General features: G+C 41.5%; 1 long non-coding RNA gene across 2 annotated transcripts in view; it reads left to right on the top strand.

Moving 5' to 3' along the window:
* The window catches only part of LOC119030160, a 41,536-nt gene that overhangs the window by 8,614 nt on the left and 16,373 nt on the right, over nt 1-16,549 (top strand). For both annotated transcript variants that reach the window (XR_005078192.1, XR_005078191.1), the window contains exons 2-4: nt 5,817-5,920; nt 7,506-7,574; nt 8,025-8,115. This is a non-coding gene — a long non-coding RNA (uncharacterized LOC119030160). The remainder of the gene's footprint in view (nt 1-5,816; nt 5,921-7,505; nt 7,575-8,024; nt 8,116-16,549) is intronic.

The following is a 16,549-nucleotide window of genomic DNA, read 5'->3' as shown; positions in this document are numbered from 1 at the left end:
CAGAGTGTGTGATGTTCTCTGAACAGAAGCCTGGGTGTCGGCCTGTCTCTGTGTGAAATCTGCTAAATAATCCAATAATATTTAGGACCCTCTTATTTTGAGGAGGCACTGGAGTCAGCATTTAGTTCATTTCTCAAACTTTTTCTCTATCTGCCTGTTTTGTAGAGGCAGGGATTACTGGCTCGGCAGGGGGCCCCCCTCGCTGAGGTATTACACTACAAGCTGGCCTGAAATGATCTGCTCCTCTCTTACTGCCACTTTTCTTTTTTTCCGTTTTTGAATCCCTGTTCCCTATTTCCGTATGTCACTCTGGCTGTCTCTCTCTGAAATTTATGCTGCCATTTCTCTTTTGCTACCCATTACTATCTTATACTGTATACCCTTACCTCGTCATAAATCCCCCCCCCCCCCCCCCCCACACACACTTCGTCCTCTCACCATTTAGACCTCCCTCTTTCCCTTTGCTCTGCTCCTCTGATTCGGCTATAAGTGTCCTTTGCCATTTGTTCTTGTCCATACATCCACGTATCCATCCAGAGCAGGACAGTTAAGAACTGAAAAGGGAGAGATGTGAAGAAGGTTTTATTTTCCGTCTCCATTCTATCACTCTTTGATTGCCCCCACTGTGTTTTTTCACTAATAGAGTCATCACAAACTTCCAGGGACTTAATGAGGCAGCAATTAACCATCCGCCAGACTTGCCAGTGTGTGTGTGTGTCTGTGTTTGTGTGTCAGGATAAACTGATTTAAACTGTACATATTTGTGTCCATGCATGCATTCGTAACACTCTAATAAGTCTTTCTTCGCCTCATCCATCATTTCAGCAGTTTTAAATTATGAGACTTTGGCAGAATAATTCATTACAGATTTCACATCTTGTTATTTCAATTAAATGATAATGTCCTAATTTCAAAGAAAGTCCAAATCATCACAGATAAGTAATAATGCAATTCATAATAAATGTCACTTTTTAAAAAAAAATCTCATTGCTCAATGTGATTTTGAATACATGCTAAATTTATATTTGAACATATTCGTATTTGAGGCAAAAAACTATGAATTAAGATTTACCGCAACTCCCAGCAGTCATTCATATTGCAGTGCCAGAGCCCAACAGGTCTCAGACAAACACACTAATTGGTTCAAGTATTCTGTGAAAAAGTATTTAGGAATGCAGGTATGTTGACGTGAAAATTCTCTAAAATGAACACCAAAATTCAAAACTGTATCACTTTTTAGTGATCTCCACCATTCACCTGCCTGTATAGATGTTCATCAGGTTGTGGGCAGTGGCCTCCAAGCTGGCTTTGTGAACGAGAGAGATGGATACATTTATTCTGGGAATTCCAATAAATTGGAATTTCAAAAGACAATTAAGCCATTTGTGTTTATCAACCAACCAAATGAAACAACAAACATGTACACACAGTAGCTGTCGGTTCAGATGTTTCCTGTCTTATTTTGTAATATTCATTCTCCATCATGTGTCGTGTTGTAACTTTCCACCTCCTGTCTTTGTCTCTTTCCTGCCTCCTTTTCTATGTAGACCTGTGTTTCATTTGTTAATAAGTCTCTGTGTAAACCCATGACTTTCCCTTACACTATGTGTCCACGGGGGTGTCATTTCATATGGGGACAGTTTTGTACGCTTGACCAGAGCAGACAACTATGCAAAAACTTGCTAGCTGCACCCGATTGGATAAACACCACCCATGGGCTGCTGCTCTTGCATTTCAAACCGGACCAACTTAATGGAAATTTGGAGTGGGCAATGTGATGCCCCATCTCATGAAACACGATGCTCTGCAACCAGAATGCATTGCATAGCTTCTAGAGAATGAATGGGAGGCATAAAAGAAGGATCCTGTAAACAACTTTAGTGCCTTTAGTCAATCTGGTACCCGGCATCAGTCCTGCTATCCTGTTCTCTGCTCTCCTGCTTTGTTCCTGGCGTCTCTGTGTTCTCTGCCCTCAGGTTTTGGCAGCGCTGCTTGTGTTCCCCAAGTTTCATACTGGTTTGTAGTTTATGTAGGATTTGTATTTCTCTTTAAGATTTAGGATTTTGTCAGTGTTGTTGCCTGGACCACAGCGTTCGGTGTCAAAGCTCACTTTTAGTTTCTTCACCTGACTCCTGGTGTCTGCATTTGGGTCCTCATCTTTTTGGAAGCCATAACAGTAGCTGCAGCAGCTCTTTAATTAGAGTTACAGATTAATTCCTCTGTTTCCACTCTGTACTCCATCCACTGTTTTTAACAGACTGCCTCTGAACTTTACTTGACATCGCTCTCCCTTCTGTCTCTGATGGCCGACAGACAACACAGGAACACTTTAGAATATATTAACATGTACACAGTGTCTTTCTTCCTCTACTGTATTTTTACTCTCTCCCTTCAGATTCCTCAGTCACACTCCATCGTCTATTCATTTTGCTTTGAAAGCCTGTTGATCCATAACATAAAAGACAACCCTCAGAGAGCTCAGGCAGTAATGAAAAATTTTTGATAAGCTCCCAGCTCTTTTCTCACTCTATGGAACCGTATTCTGCTCTCAGTTCTGAGCTAAATGAACCTTGATGGGTCCTTGATGTGGCATCAAGTGGTTTTCAGTTTAGATTTTGAAATACACAGTCCCCTCCGAGCTCCTCGGAAAAAAAATCACCCTTTCTAATTTGTCACTTCTTGCTTTGTCAATCTGCTTCCAAGTTAATACAGAAACAGTTCTGCGGGTATTGCCGTTATAGTAACTTACATTCAAGTGCCTGTGTTTGTCAGTGTCACATAACCAGAAAAACAATTGTGGCAGAAGTGACACACTGCGAAAAACTTTAAAAGAAAAAAAAAAAATCAATTAAGTCAATTTGGATTTCTGTCCACTGAACGTACAGTCAAAACTAAAAGTTTCCAACAAAACACATTCTACTGATTTTTAAATAGATGCATGACATCACAACACCCGTATGAGAACAACCGTTTTGGTTAGAAATGTAAAAACAAGGGGTATAAATCCAAACAGCGATACACCTGCAGAGACACGTCTACAGATTCTTAGATTATCTGTCTGGAGAACATCACAACATGCTGAATGGCTCACTGGTTTAAAGTGCTGCTGTTGCTTGTGAGTCAGCTCACTCAATTAACCAGGAACGATTCATTAATTAAGAAGTCAATATGGGGGTTCAAGGATGCCAAATCGTTAAGTCTGTGCCATTACCATAATTAACCTCTGCAGTCTCTTCTGAAGTAACTTATTTATATTATTTATTTTTTCTGCATGTGCAAATGTGCCGGGTGAAATTGATCATGGTGATATTTTCTGCCGTCTGTTGATAAACGACATCAACAGGCTCTCACCTTGGCCTGGCCAGTGACCTTCAGCTTCAAACTGTCACACTCTACTCCACAGTTAAGTTGTCACTGACATGTTATAGTCTACATCCTGTTAGACTTTCAAAATAAAGGCTCTGCAATACATAACATACGATGTCTAGTTACACTTTCAAACTAAAACGATTTGCATAAAATGACATAACTTATTCACTCTTCATATTACTGCAGCAGAGGCGAGCGTCAAGACGTTTTGTATCTCCATGTCCGTCTCTCCATTACAAATATTATATTACAAAAACATCTCTGACCTCCCTTCCGTCTCTCGTGCAGGGGCCAGATAATACAAGATGTGCCTTAAATTCAATTCGATGAATTCGATAAAGCAGAGATTCGATAAAACGTACGAGCATCAGTATTCATGAAAGGAGATACTGTTGGCTTTATGTAAGAGTTGAATACACAGACAGCAACACACACAACATTGTGAGAGATCCATTAGATTTCTGTCAACCTGGGCCTTTAACTCAACAAGAAAAGGGAAGAAAAATGAGGGAGAATGAAGGAGATAATGGCCGTCGTTAGACAAAGAAACTGAGAAGTCTGACACAGGAGAGAATAAGAAAATAAAAGGTGAATTATGTCACTGCGAGTTTAAATTGCTTCACAGAGACAGGAAGCGGGAGAGCGAGACGCGTAAACAAAGAGACAGAAGTGGAGGTTTTTCAGCTTCTCCTCATCTGGATGCATGTCCGGCCAGCAGGATTTTGGCTGCCGCCTCTCATTCAATGCAAATGGGGCTTCCACCATACTGCCTGTTATGGTACCGCTGCATTATATTTGCCGAGGCTGAGGCGCCCTGATAACCACACTTCTCTTCCGCTCACTGGCTCCTTGTTCTTTTTCTCTCCACGATATGTGCACTGCTCTCTCAGTCCTTTTTGTTCTTTTACTTTTTCATCATCTGTCTAGCATCCATTTCTGCCATTGTGTGTCAGACTCTCTTCTTCTCTCACCTGCTCACCCCGACTCCCTCCATCATCCGGCTGGCCCTCAGAGGGATGGCTGGAGCGCCACAGAGACGATTTTATGAAGCTTTCTCAGAGAGTTTCGCACATGTTCATTCATTTGGTGGATTTTTTAAATTTTTTAAATTTTTTTTTATTTGTGGAGGCTTTTTGCCACTGCACCTTTCAGTCCCTCTCTACTATTGATTGGCCCAGCGCAATAGAAGCCATTAACCCTGACGGTGCAATGTCCTCATCACTTGACAACCGCTGTTCACAACAGAAAAGTCAGTGTTGATTTAAGTTTAAGATGTTTTGCAATATTTAAGTTTAAAAAATATCACAAAACCCAACCTCGTTCAAAATGTAACATTTCTCATTGCTTATAGAGACATTAAAGGAAACCTATTATGCTTGTATTTATCTTTTTTAATTCTATTTACCCGTGTGTGTTACAGTATATAGGTTCTTGGGCATGTAAAAGGTCTTGAACATTAAAAAACCCAGTCTGCTCCAATGGGATCGCCTCTCTCTCACAGAAAACACTGTTCCTGAAGAGCCTGAAACACCTCGCCGGTAGTCCCACCTTTAATTCCAACACATTTGCATCATTAATGCCTGGCTACTAATGTGGCACGTAAGAACTGATTTCAGCATAGCTGCTCTGTTGTTGTGAGCGGTGCTGGGTCAGGGTATAATGCATAACACAAGCATAATATGTCTCCATTAATACCTCCACGTGGATTTTCCACCATGGATTACACAAAAACTACAGAACGGTTTTCCATGAAACTTGGATGGAGGATGAGTCTTAGCCCAGAATAGACCTCAGTAACTTTTAGTGTACATCTGGATACAAGGACGGATCCAGGAATTATTCTCTCACTTTCTTTGACGTTGCAAGCAGGGGCATTTTTCAACATTTTTGTTGGAACGATGCATGGATCTTGATTGAAAAGGTCGGCATATTAAGCTGGCTGGTATCTATGAGTGAGTACAAAGGGGCACTGTTGGGCCTTGGGGGAGGTATATACGCTACTGAGTCCCAGTCCAGTGTTAAACATAGTAACATATGTTTGAAGTATCTGAAACTAAACAGTTCCTCAACAAATTGGTGAAAGCCGGATTCATATGGACAGAAATAAAGATGACTCAGTCCACAAGCAGAACCTAAATGCAGCATGCCGGTCATTTATATCTTTCAGAATGCCTCTTTCGGATTTTTGTAATGGGGAGTCGTCTAACTTCATTAGGAAGTCTGAGCGCTTGCACCCTCCCAGAGTGTAATGACAAGTGCAAATGTCCCTGTACTATCGATTAAATCACACAACTGTGAAACACTTAGCCTCCTTAGGAGGCGCACGCACAAAGCCTACAAATGCTTGTGTGCTCACACCACACACACACACACACACACACACACACACCCAATCTAACACACACGGACTCTTCTAGCGTTAAAACTGTCCTTCATTTATATTTCAGCATCAGTCCCCCCAGACAGGATGACGTGATGCTGGTGAGAGAGTTGTCTGCCGAAAGGAGTTAGACACAGGGACGGAGAGTGGCACCGCTGGATTTTGAGACCCGTGAGTCACCACAGAACTTCATGAATGCTTCTCTAAAAGTTTATGACTGCCGTTACAAGGTTGTTCTAGGGTCAGGTTAATAACTACATGATGGGGTTTAAAGGCAGGGTGAAGTCCACACATGTAAGTTGACATAAGTAGTGCAAAGTTTAAGTGTATCTGCGCGTGTTAGTGAGCACTTTTCCTTTGCCGATACAATCCACTCAGCGAGATGCTAATTAAATAGCATGGTTATTACAAGGGTAAATGCTTTGGGAGGGTTACCATAAAAAAGTGTTATCACACACAAATAAAATGCAGATGAGATGTAGAATTGTGATTTATTCTTTTATTTGAAATGCTGGGGATTTTTTTTCTTTTTTCTTCCTGTGACGGTATCATTCAAACAGTCCCTCTAATTAACTAAGGGCACATTTGGAAAAGCTCCTCGAGGGCTGGGCTTTCCAAACGTTGACGTGAATCCTCTGAAATGTTTGAGCGATGGCGCTGGCTCCGGAGTTGGGCCCGGAGCATATTTTAAACCTGGCAGGATCAGCTCCGAGGTCTCCCTCTGTGAATCTGACAGTAATTGATATTCACCCTGCGCCTGTCCAGATGCCAGGACAGTGTGTAGGCAGGATGACCTTTATGAGAGTATATTTCTCTCGTAATAATGACATCCTTTTTCACAATTACGAGATCATTTCTTGATAATTGGGCATGAGTGATGGTGAGATAATTCCAAACTGTTTTGCCATCAGCTCTTCGTCGCCCGACTGCTAAATGATTTTTTTTTTTGGATGTAATAAATTTGATCTTATTAGTGCCAAAAGCGAGTTTTTCTTGCGGTGAGAAACAAACTTGGAGGTGGCGCAGATCTCAGGCCTGCACGCTGGAAGCACCCAGTGCAAAGAACTGAACAATGTTTCATACTAACTGCTTTTTATCTCCGTTTGTCCAGAGCCTGTAGCCAGTAGTCATGGGTAGTCATTGTTCACAAGGAATTATAAACTAACATACATGTCAAGCACCTAATTTGTTTTTTCTAGAATGTGTGTATGCATCTTTTACTTTATTTCATTGGTTATCTGTTATCACTGCCTGCAACTGTAACTATACACCCAGCTTAGACAACTGCTTGTACTTGTACTAATGAGACACAGATGATTTGATCTGATTCATTCGTAGACAAACAGTCTTATTGGTGTATCGTGTTCACACATGTGATTTCGCCCACAAAACAAAACGCTGTCTGCATAAAATTGTGGATTTTTCTGATCAAAACTCGCGTTCATATTTCTCCTTGGGACTGAAAGTTTAGTTAATCAGTTAAGTCACTCTCTCAAAGGGCCATAAATGTGCTCAGCTGAGCGAAGAGAGCACAACAGCAGCTGCTCACAGCTGGTCAGCCTTAACTGGTATACCATACCCTGTGTGGTGACTGTGTCCCCAATCCCAAGTGTGGCATTTAAAAGAAAAACATATGTTAGGATGTTGTTGGAAGAATTTCCGAGTTTTCTTATGTGAAAAAACAAAAACAAAATCTGCAACATATTATCACTGTTCAAGCTGACGCTCTTGCTAAAACTTTTTTTTTTTCATCCAGCAGTTAGAGATCAACATCATGGCGCTGTGTGTGTGTGTGTGTGTGCGTATGGCTGCCGGCAAGGCTGAGGTAAGTTCAATATTCACCCTCTTTTAGCTCTGTTATTGTTCCCAACCGACTCCTGAGACAATTATCTGCCTCTTTATCTGCTAAATGCTCTACTATAGAGGTCTTGGGACCTTGAGACAAATACATTTCTGTTTGTTGTAAAACTACGTCGTCATCTTCTGTGTGAAACTGCTCAGTGAACCTCAGGGTCTTTCTCAGCATGACAAAACTGTCCATATTAGCAAATGCAGTTATGTGAAAGGTTAGTTTAAAGCTTATACACGGGATCAGCTGCACAGTGTTGAACTTATGGGTTTAGTTGACCATCTAATGGATGTGTTTAGTCTTTATAATCACATTTTCACAGATATATATTTGATTTTATGACAAACTGCGACTTCCTCAAGTTGAAAAAATATCTTTTAAATGAGTCAAACACTATCAAGAATGTTTTTGTCTTTCTTTATTTAGCACCATATAAAGTTTTTTTCTGAAAAGGTCCAATGTGCACATCGGAAGGGTCGTGACACCACCTGTCTGTCTGCTGTTTGATGCTGAGCAGGTATTGTGCAGTTGGTTTTATTTTCACCATTTTTACTGAAAACAGCTGCCCGCTGAAAACTTCGATGACGGACAGCCTGAACAATGAGCTGAAACTCTCTGTAAAGCTCGATGAGGCAGAGCGGAGCTGCAGACTTCTGTCTGTATTCTCTGTAGGATCATCACATGAGTAACCCCTCTTAAAGTGTCACATTGTTGTCATTGCCGATTAATACATTATTATTGTCGAGCTGCTTTAACAATGACACGCAACTGCAATATTTCTTTGAATTTCATGTTCTAATCTCAAGACCGGCCTGAAGGCTTTTTAGGCCAAACAGGGATGAGAGTTTCAGAACCGAGATGATGTCCTTTTATGTCTAAATAATCAGTGAACACAGACGCCGTTTTTACTGGAGTGCTTTTTATGAAGTGAAGACTCAGGGATGGAGATTGTAAAGTTGCTCGGCATGAATAAATATCAGGGGATATGGTGCTGGGGAAATGGAGTGCTGTTGCTTGAGGCTTGAACATCGGGGGTTTATGTTTATAGTCTGGCGCTGCTTATTTATTTGACCTGCAGTGCAAATACCCAGCTGAACGCATGTACCACAATAGAGACTAAACCCCACTGGAAACAGACAGAAGTCATCTGTTTTAAAATCCTCATGGCCCACTGGTCAGGCTCGGATGAGACGCGATTCGCCCTGGTCTTCGGGAGTGACTTTGGGTTCATTTAATGTTGGTCGTAACTTGGTCTCTATCGAGCACTGGGCTTTTGTTGGGGAGTGTCGGGTGGTTTACTGGGGCTCTTCGAGTTGATGATTCATTTTATTTGAGCATCCATAAACTGCAGTAAAACGTGCCATGAAAAGAAGGCTGGCAAAAAGTTACAGCACTCCAGCAAGGCAATAAGATGATCAAAGAAGAGGTGGAGAGACGGGGGGGGAGAACAGCGGAGGGATGAATACGGGGATTGGCACTTAAGAGAGATACCGTCTGACTCCTCATTTGATGAGGAGGACGGCCAGAAAGATGGAGCGATAAAATAGGACAAGGGAGAAATGGGGGGGATGAAAAGCAGATGGGCAGATAATAGAGGGATCAAAGAGAAGGGTTGGAGGGGAAAGGGGAGGGTGACTTCAGTTTTCGTGTGTCACGGGATGGAGAAAATCAATTTGAAACGGTTCAGCAAATCATTTCTTCATTTTTGAGGGAGTCATTCTCGTGTCCAACTGATAACTGAAACATCTGACATAAATGAAATGCCTGAGCCATGTTGGCATATTTATCCAAGATCTGTCCCTCCGGGATGTTGCGGTGTCGCGATTGCAACAATTAACATAAATTCAACCCAACCCCGCTGTATTCTGAGCGACATTGCAATTTGGTCCAATCACGGCAACTGTTCTGCAAATTTCAAATAATCATAGAAGTTTCCCTTCGAGTTTCACCAATCATAGGAGTTCCCCCACCATGAGCACAAAACAACATTTTAATAACCATTCTTCCAGTGTAGAAGGGCTCAACACTGTTTTAATATTCTAAATTCTGTCAATAAACAGGACATTTTTGTTTTTGAGTGCCGAGCTACGTCTGATTTCATTTTTGATTTGCCGACCTGCAGGCCCGTATTATGTGATTGCGGCGGATGTGAAATAAATGTGTGTTTGAGTGAGATCAGGGGTAAGATGTGTTGCTTCCAGATTGAGGACACATTCTCCTTTTTAACTAATTTGCTCATTCGTAGGAGAAACAGTTGTCAGCCAATTCAGACGAGGGCTTCATGGGATTCACTGCTGTGATTTGGAGCCAAATGCTATAGGTTCAGTAATTCAAAGCACATTGGCTTATTTGATTCAACGCCACCGCTGAGCCAATTCACTGTAACCGATCCACTTTTAAATCTGATTCAAACAAACAACTGATGCATGAATCAACCCATCTGCGGACCTTCTTTGAACACAGGAGCTTAACCTTCCTTACAACTGATAGCTGAAGCTAGAAAAGTTCCTTGTTTTGGTTGATAGCGTTAATTGTGTATATTGATATCCGACTGGAAGTGCTTAAAGGTTCTTGAGGAAGGGGAAACATTAACTTAGGCAACAGATTTGCATGATGCGCCAATATTGTGTTTGTACAATTTAATCACACACCCAGATGTCTTGTGGATGTTTTGCAGGTGTGTGATGCAACAGTGTTGTTTCACCAAGCTAATGTGCCCTCAATTAGCCCTGAAATGCACCTGCAGGTGCTGTGGTTGCAGCTAATGAATAACCTTGAAATTGTTTAAGTCAGGCTTTTAACCTTTTAACAATTTTGCCTAATCTTGGAAGACGCCGTTGGATATTATTAGGAAGACAAACACATCAATGAAGTGATTTGAAGCAGTATGCTGGAGAGTGCCACAAAGGGTGTTGTTCTTCAACCGCAGACTGTATAAAACATGGATGAGGACGTCACCCAAAGGTTTTGGAAAAGCCATTGTGAAGCTCAGTGTCGCTTTCAGTTGTGCCCAGGTTGTTCCCACTCAAGTAGTTTGACCTATTATATATTCTATATATACTCTAAGTTAACATACTGCTATAAAGTATGAAACTTTGTTAAACACTATTTGCCACTTTGACAGTCATTACAGGGGTAAGACGTTTTTTAAAATGTTTCATATCTTACTAGGGCCGCCATAGCTAAGCGGATAGAGCACATGCCCATTGAACATTATCTTTTCCAGCACGGCAGCATTCACACTGAATTTTCAGCAGGAAATACATTTTCTAGTTTAACTTTATAGCATAACTTTAAGCCATGATGTTATTCATCCAATGTCAAGTTCACCCCCTGTAGAGCTGTCATGAACAGGGAATTTAGCTACAATCTAGAGACCAAAAACTGTGTTTTGGCAAGATGCTGTAAAAATGTTTATTTCTGTTGTAAAGTTGGTCATTTTAATAAAGATGTCTGCTGGGACTGACTCACTTTTGGAGCCAGCCTGAAATGACCATTTCCAAAGAATTCATTGGCTCCATTTTTCCGCCCCAGAAAGTTGCGGCTTGCTTGCAACCAAAGAAGCTTAAAGTCTCACAAACGATCACGGTCCGTTCTCACAGTCTGCGATTAAACATATTCACATTTAACTGGAGCAAAGTTCCACCTGGTGAAACTTCTGCTCCCATGGCTGCTCCCTCACTGCCGAGCGGGTGAACCCATGTCAGCTATAGCAATGAAATGCATTGCATCAGGCTGCAGAAAGGCGAATGGAAGAATTGCCACCATCCCTGCCCACCAAGCCCGCCATCTGTTCCAAGTGCTTCCTTTTGGCACCGTGTGCGAGCATATTAAATCCGAGTCAACTCCCCCCCTCCCTCAAGATGTTAACCTGTTTAATCAGCCCACCAGCTCCTCTACATCCCCATAATGCCCCGCTGCTACTTTGATGTAAAAACAACAGCACTTCCCTGCTTTAGATGTGCAGTATACAATTACTTTGTCCACATCTACGGACTGGTTACTGCTTACCCAGCTCCGCCCTCTAATCTGAGACCTTGCACACGGTGACATTGTTCACACCTTGTGCTCCATTCTTCAGTCCTTACAATTTATTTCAAGCAGCCAATTTCTTTTAACCGCAGCACCCAGGACCATGACCCTGCAAGACAATCTGCACTTTAATCACTGCCACGCTTTACTGAACTGGAAAGACACCTTCCGTACCCTTAATTGACCTATGCGTTTTTACTGTAGCCGTACCTGTACCTGTTGGCCTTATGCCATTTGTGTCAGTATGCAGTGTGCGACAATGCCTGCTAAACTGCAGCCTTATTGTAAAGCATTTTTCAGTGTGTCTTAGAATACAAGACCTCAATACCAATCTTTGCCATTTAAACAAAGTGATGGTCAGGCATTACATTAAAGGAATAATCAAGTGGATTTGCATGTTTTAGCCAAGATCTTGATTCATTCATACTTCCAAGGATGTCACTCATGTTTAAAAGTGGTGGGGGAAGTAAAGGGACAGATAAAGAGACATTTTTAAAAAAAAAAAAATGGTCTTCAACATCTGTGATTTCAGGCAATGTTAAATGGGGATCAGTATGAGGTCAGAGTAGATAATTATGGTCTAAAAAAGGCGCATAATACAAAAATTATCATCATAAAATGCAGGAAAACGTTGAGTGACCAAGTAACAGTCATCCAATATGAAGACTCTGTCAGTCAAACAATGCCAAAATCACATCTGTCAATATCAATTAACATTTTACCTACACACCTACAGTGTGTATACTTGAACAGTGAGTTTCAAAGCATCTTATTTGTTGCTTAACTCACAGAATTTTAAGCATTTTAGTTGAAAACATAAATAACAACCAAACTTAACGCAATGTGAAAGAGTAAGAGTTGTGGCATTATGATATCTGTGTATTGTGTGAGATATATATATATATATACTGAAGTTAGCATGCTAACCTGCTAGCCCCAGCCTGTCCCGGTCCATGGCTCCTGTGGGTGTAATGTACCACACCAGGGAATACTAGCTGCAAAGTTAACTCAATTAACAAGCTTCCAGCAGCTACAGCTGGCAGCAGTTAGCAATTACTATGGTGATATGCTTTCCCCTATTTGTTTTGCATGAATTCAACAGGTGGCTGGTTCTTAAATGTTGCACCTTGAGCTGTTGTGGCTTTCTTGAACATGTCATCAAGAGTTTTCAAAACAGTTAAACTGCATTACCATTCATTAAAAAAAAAATATGTAAAGGTTATTATCTCTGAGCACACTATACGTTGCCCCACCATGCTGAAAATGACTAATTAATATTGCATCAGTGTTCTTTGTATAAACAGTGTATGTCATGCTTTGGAAAACTTGTCAAGAAATGCAAATTTGGCTTTGTATGTTCTCCTAAAACAAGCCGAACTGTCCCTCTGTGTTGTGAAGCGAGTGGCAACATCGACCTTCTGCATTCCCATTTCCAATGAGGCGGTGACCCTTGTATTCATGCAACCCTGCATAACATAGATTACATGCTTCCACAGGTTGCTTCCCATTTGAATTTCTAATCTTGTGAGCAAGCTATTAACCTGCATGTCACAAATATCTTATCTGCATAAATTCCAGACGGCAGTTTTTGAAGCCAAAAGGATAAAATGCTAAAACGGCAACGATAATGGATATCCAAAGATCACATAAAAAGCTGTCACCCATTTAAAGTAACACTAAAACGGCTGTCATGAGTGGCAATAATGTGGTATATTGTGGTAGTGTACTTCAACCACTCATCAGTTTTGCAGTCTTCATTTTAAGTTTATTTTAGGGTAAAACAAGCATGTTCTAGTCATAACAAATCCTCTTAAGACACTTTTTAGAGGTCAAACATAGTCAGAGTTTTCTGTTTACCTTACCATGACATGAATAACAAAATCAATCAGTATCGGTTCAACATTTTCAGTAAGCCTTATTGACAGAAAGCGTTTCGACATTGACAAGTTGATTTGCAGTGACATCACAATGATGGTGATATTTGACTGTTGATGCAATGCTGTCAGAATCTTTAACGGCGGACAAAATAGCTGAAAGGGCGAGAAATCGGTTTGTCTTAGAATTCATCTGCATTGCATGTGGTCACACAGTCTGACGGTGTGACAGCAGCAGGCAGATACTTCCCTGATTCGACACTGTACGTACCAGGTGGCAACACGGGGGGAAATGGCGACCATGTGCTGCAGCAATAGGCATACACATCCAACAAATAGGGCCGTCAGGAAATGTTTAGGTGACAGGCGTTTTTCACATGTTTTGACTCATCATAGCAGGAAAAGACATGTCCCAGTAAACCACGACAGTGTGAGAGTGAAACCTTGAAACTGCAGCGGCTAAATGGAAATCAGTCATCCTTCATTTTATTTTTCAAACCTCCTGTGACAAGTCGTCTGTGAACGCAAGGCCAGTTTATTTGTAAAGCCTTGTTCAGACACAAGGCAATTCGGAATGCTTTACATACAAATGGAAGCAGTTAAAATAAGATATTAGGAAAATGTCGAAACATGCATCAGTGAAAAACAAAATGCTCTCCCTCCCAGCCTGTAGCAGTGCAAGAGAAGGAAAAGACACCAATAAATATCTAAAATACTCAACACATATCAGAATGGTGCCACAGGCAACATGACAGCTGTACAGTTAGCAGTGCAGCGTGTTAAAGTGCATTTAAGAGTTCAGTGTCGACACATCCATGCCACCTCTTTGACACTTAAGTGGCTCAGTGTTGACAGCATGTCTGTCACGAAGCTGCTCGGTTTTAATTCTGTGCAATGCACCACATCCGGCAGTAACAGTGCAAATGAACGCATGACTTCTAAGTTTCCCAAATGTCAATTCAGTGCTGTGTTATAGGAAATAAAAAGTCTTTCTGTGCATGTTAAGGTGCAACAATAACCTCATGTTCTCCCAGCCCAGGCAGATCCTAATCCTGCGAGACACGCCACTCCCGATGTCCTTCCTCTGTCTTTCACCATCTTATCGCTGCCACATTCCTTCCACTCCTCTTCCTCCCCCCGCCATCATCTTCCCACCCGGACTGTCCACCATGAGGCGGCAATTACAGCCCTGTTGACACACTGGCTCCGCAGGGGCCTCTGCCTGCTTTTCTCTGTCCTGCAGCATCTGTCTCTCTGTCTGTCTCTCTCCCGTGTCACCCTGAATCTGCATGTTTCTGTCTCGCTGTGTTTCTGTCTACACCTCTGTGCTTTCGTTTTCCTCTTCCCCACTCAGCACCTCAGCACCCATGGGTGTCTCTTTCCCTTTTTGTCCAACCACCGACCGTCCCTCCGGCTCTTTTTACACTCTCGCTGCACCTTATGTGCCCCTCTTCCTTCTTGACTTTTTAGTTTCACTGTTTTCAAGTTCCCCCAGCTGGTGCGGTCTTAACTTACTGAGTCCATCAATTGAAAACTGAGCCGCTAGTGTAATGATCGTTATGACTGCAGCTGAAGTTTGCTGAAGACACAAACACTGTGCTGAGTGAATGCCGTCCATTTTGATTCCTTTTTCTTATTTCCTCAACTTCAGGTTTTCCTCGTCTTACAGATTCTTTGCGGAGCTCTGAAGGCTTTTTTCATTAAGTCACTGAGATAAATGGTATCAGCCCCAGAAGGACAGTGCAGTTACACAGCTGGTGGTTTGACGTGAAAACAGCTTCATTTCGACTCTTTAGCGCTATGGGAGGTTATGCAGGGACAGCCCATAGATCTCACGATGTGTCAGCTCTGTCAGCATGTGTGTGTATATATGTGTGTGTGTGTATGAGTGTGTGTCTGTGGAAAAAGGCCAAGCTGGTTGGCAAGACTGTGTTCAGTGTCAGCCTTTATTGGAAATCAGGCAGTGTGGAGAAAGCACTGCTTTTAGTAGCTCTTACTAAGTGTGGATATAAAACACTATCCTGAGCAGCTGCTGTGTGTGTGTGTGTGTGTGTGTGTGTGTGTAGTCTTTTGATATCTATCTATGTGATACGAGTGTGGAGAACACAGCTGTGTGAAGAGAGAGTGAGAGAGCCCTTATGACTCTGTGCATGTGCATTTGAAGACTTGAATGCAATAAAGACTTAGAAAATTGTTGCCATATCTTATCTTGAATTGAATGTGAATTAAAGGAGAAGAAAGAGCCCTAATAGGATTGAATCACTTAGTTTAATCCCACTTTATCAACACAGACGAAACATTCTTTAACTGCACAGAGCACTAACAGTAGAACACTAAAATGGATAAAAGCATGCCATCAGCAAAATAATAATTATAGGCTCTCTTGGAAGTTTTAGAAGCGAGTTGATTAATTAAAGGTCATGATAACATTTGTATCTAGACAAATCATTTAAAAATAATGATACATAGACAGACCACTTACTTTCCATAAAGTCATTATCATAGTTGTGAATTAATAATTCTGAAGATGTTTGTTGGGTCCAAGAGAAAAAAAAAAAAAAAAAAGTTTTATTAATGTCTGTGCAGGAATTGCTTCCAGCTCCTAATACGGTTCGTGAGCGAATTGTATAACGCTGTTGGAATCATGTGATATCTGTGTTTCGTCAGGGATCATCAGTCCTGGTAGTTGCCATGTTGTGGGAAAACTGTAAAAACAGGGGATTTCTACAGTACACACCCTGCATGTTGTACTGTCCTAACATTAGCTAGCTAGAGTTGGAGACGTTAATTTTAGCTAGCCTTATCAACGTTGACATTAGCTAGCCTTAGCAAGATTTACATTTTCTAGCCAGCTTTAGCAACAGTAATGTTCGCTAGCTAGCCATAGCAACAGTCGAGCTGACAGACATCTGCTGTAAGAGAATGCTCACACACCAGCAGGCTTATATCAATGTCCTCAGATATTTAGTGTTTGTAGATAGTGACAAGTGTGAATGTTCAATATTCAGCCGGTTGTGCCATAGGCATTTACATTAAATCAGCAAC

Source organism: Acanthopagrus latus, chromosome 12 (assembly GCF_904848185.1).
Source record: "Acanthopagrus latus isolate v.2019 chromosome 12, fAcaLat1.1, whole genome shotgun sequence".
Lineage (NCBI taxonomy): Eukaryota > Metazoa > Chordata > Actinopteri > Spariformes > Sparidae > Acanthopagrus > Acanthopagrus latus.
This window is presented reverse-complemented; position numbering and strand designations above follow the sequence as displayed.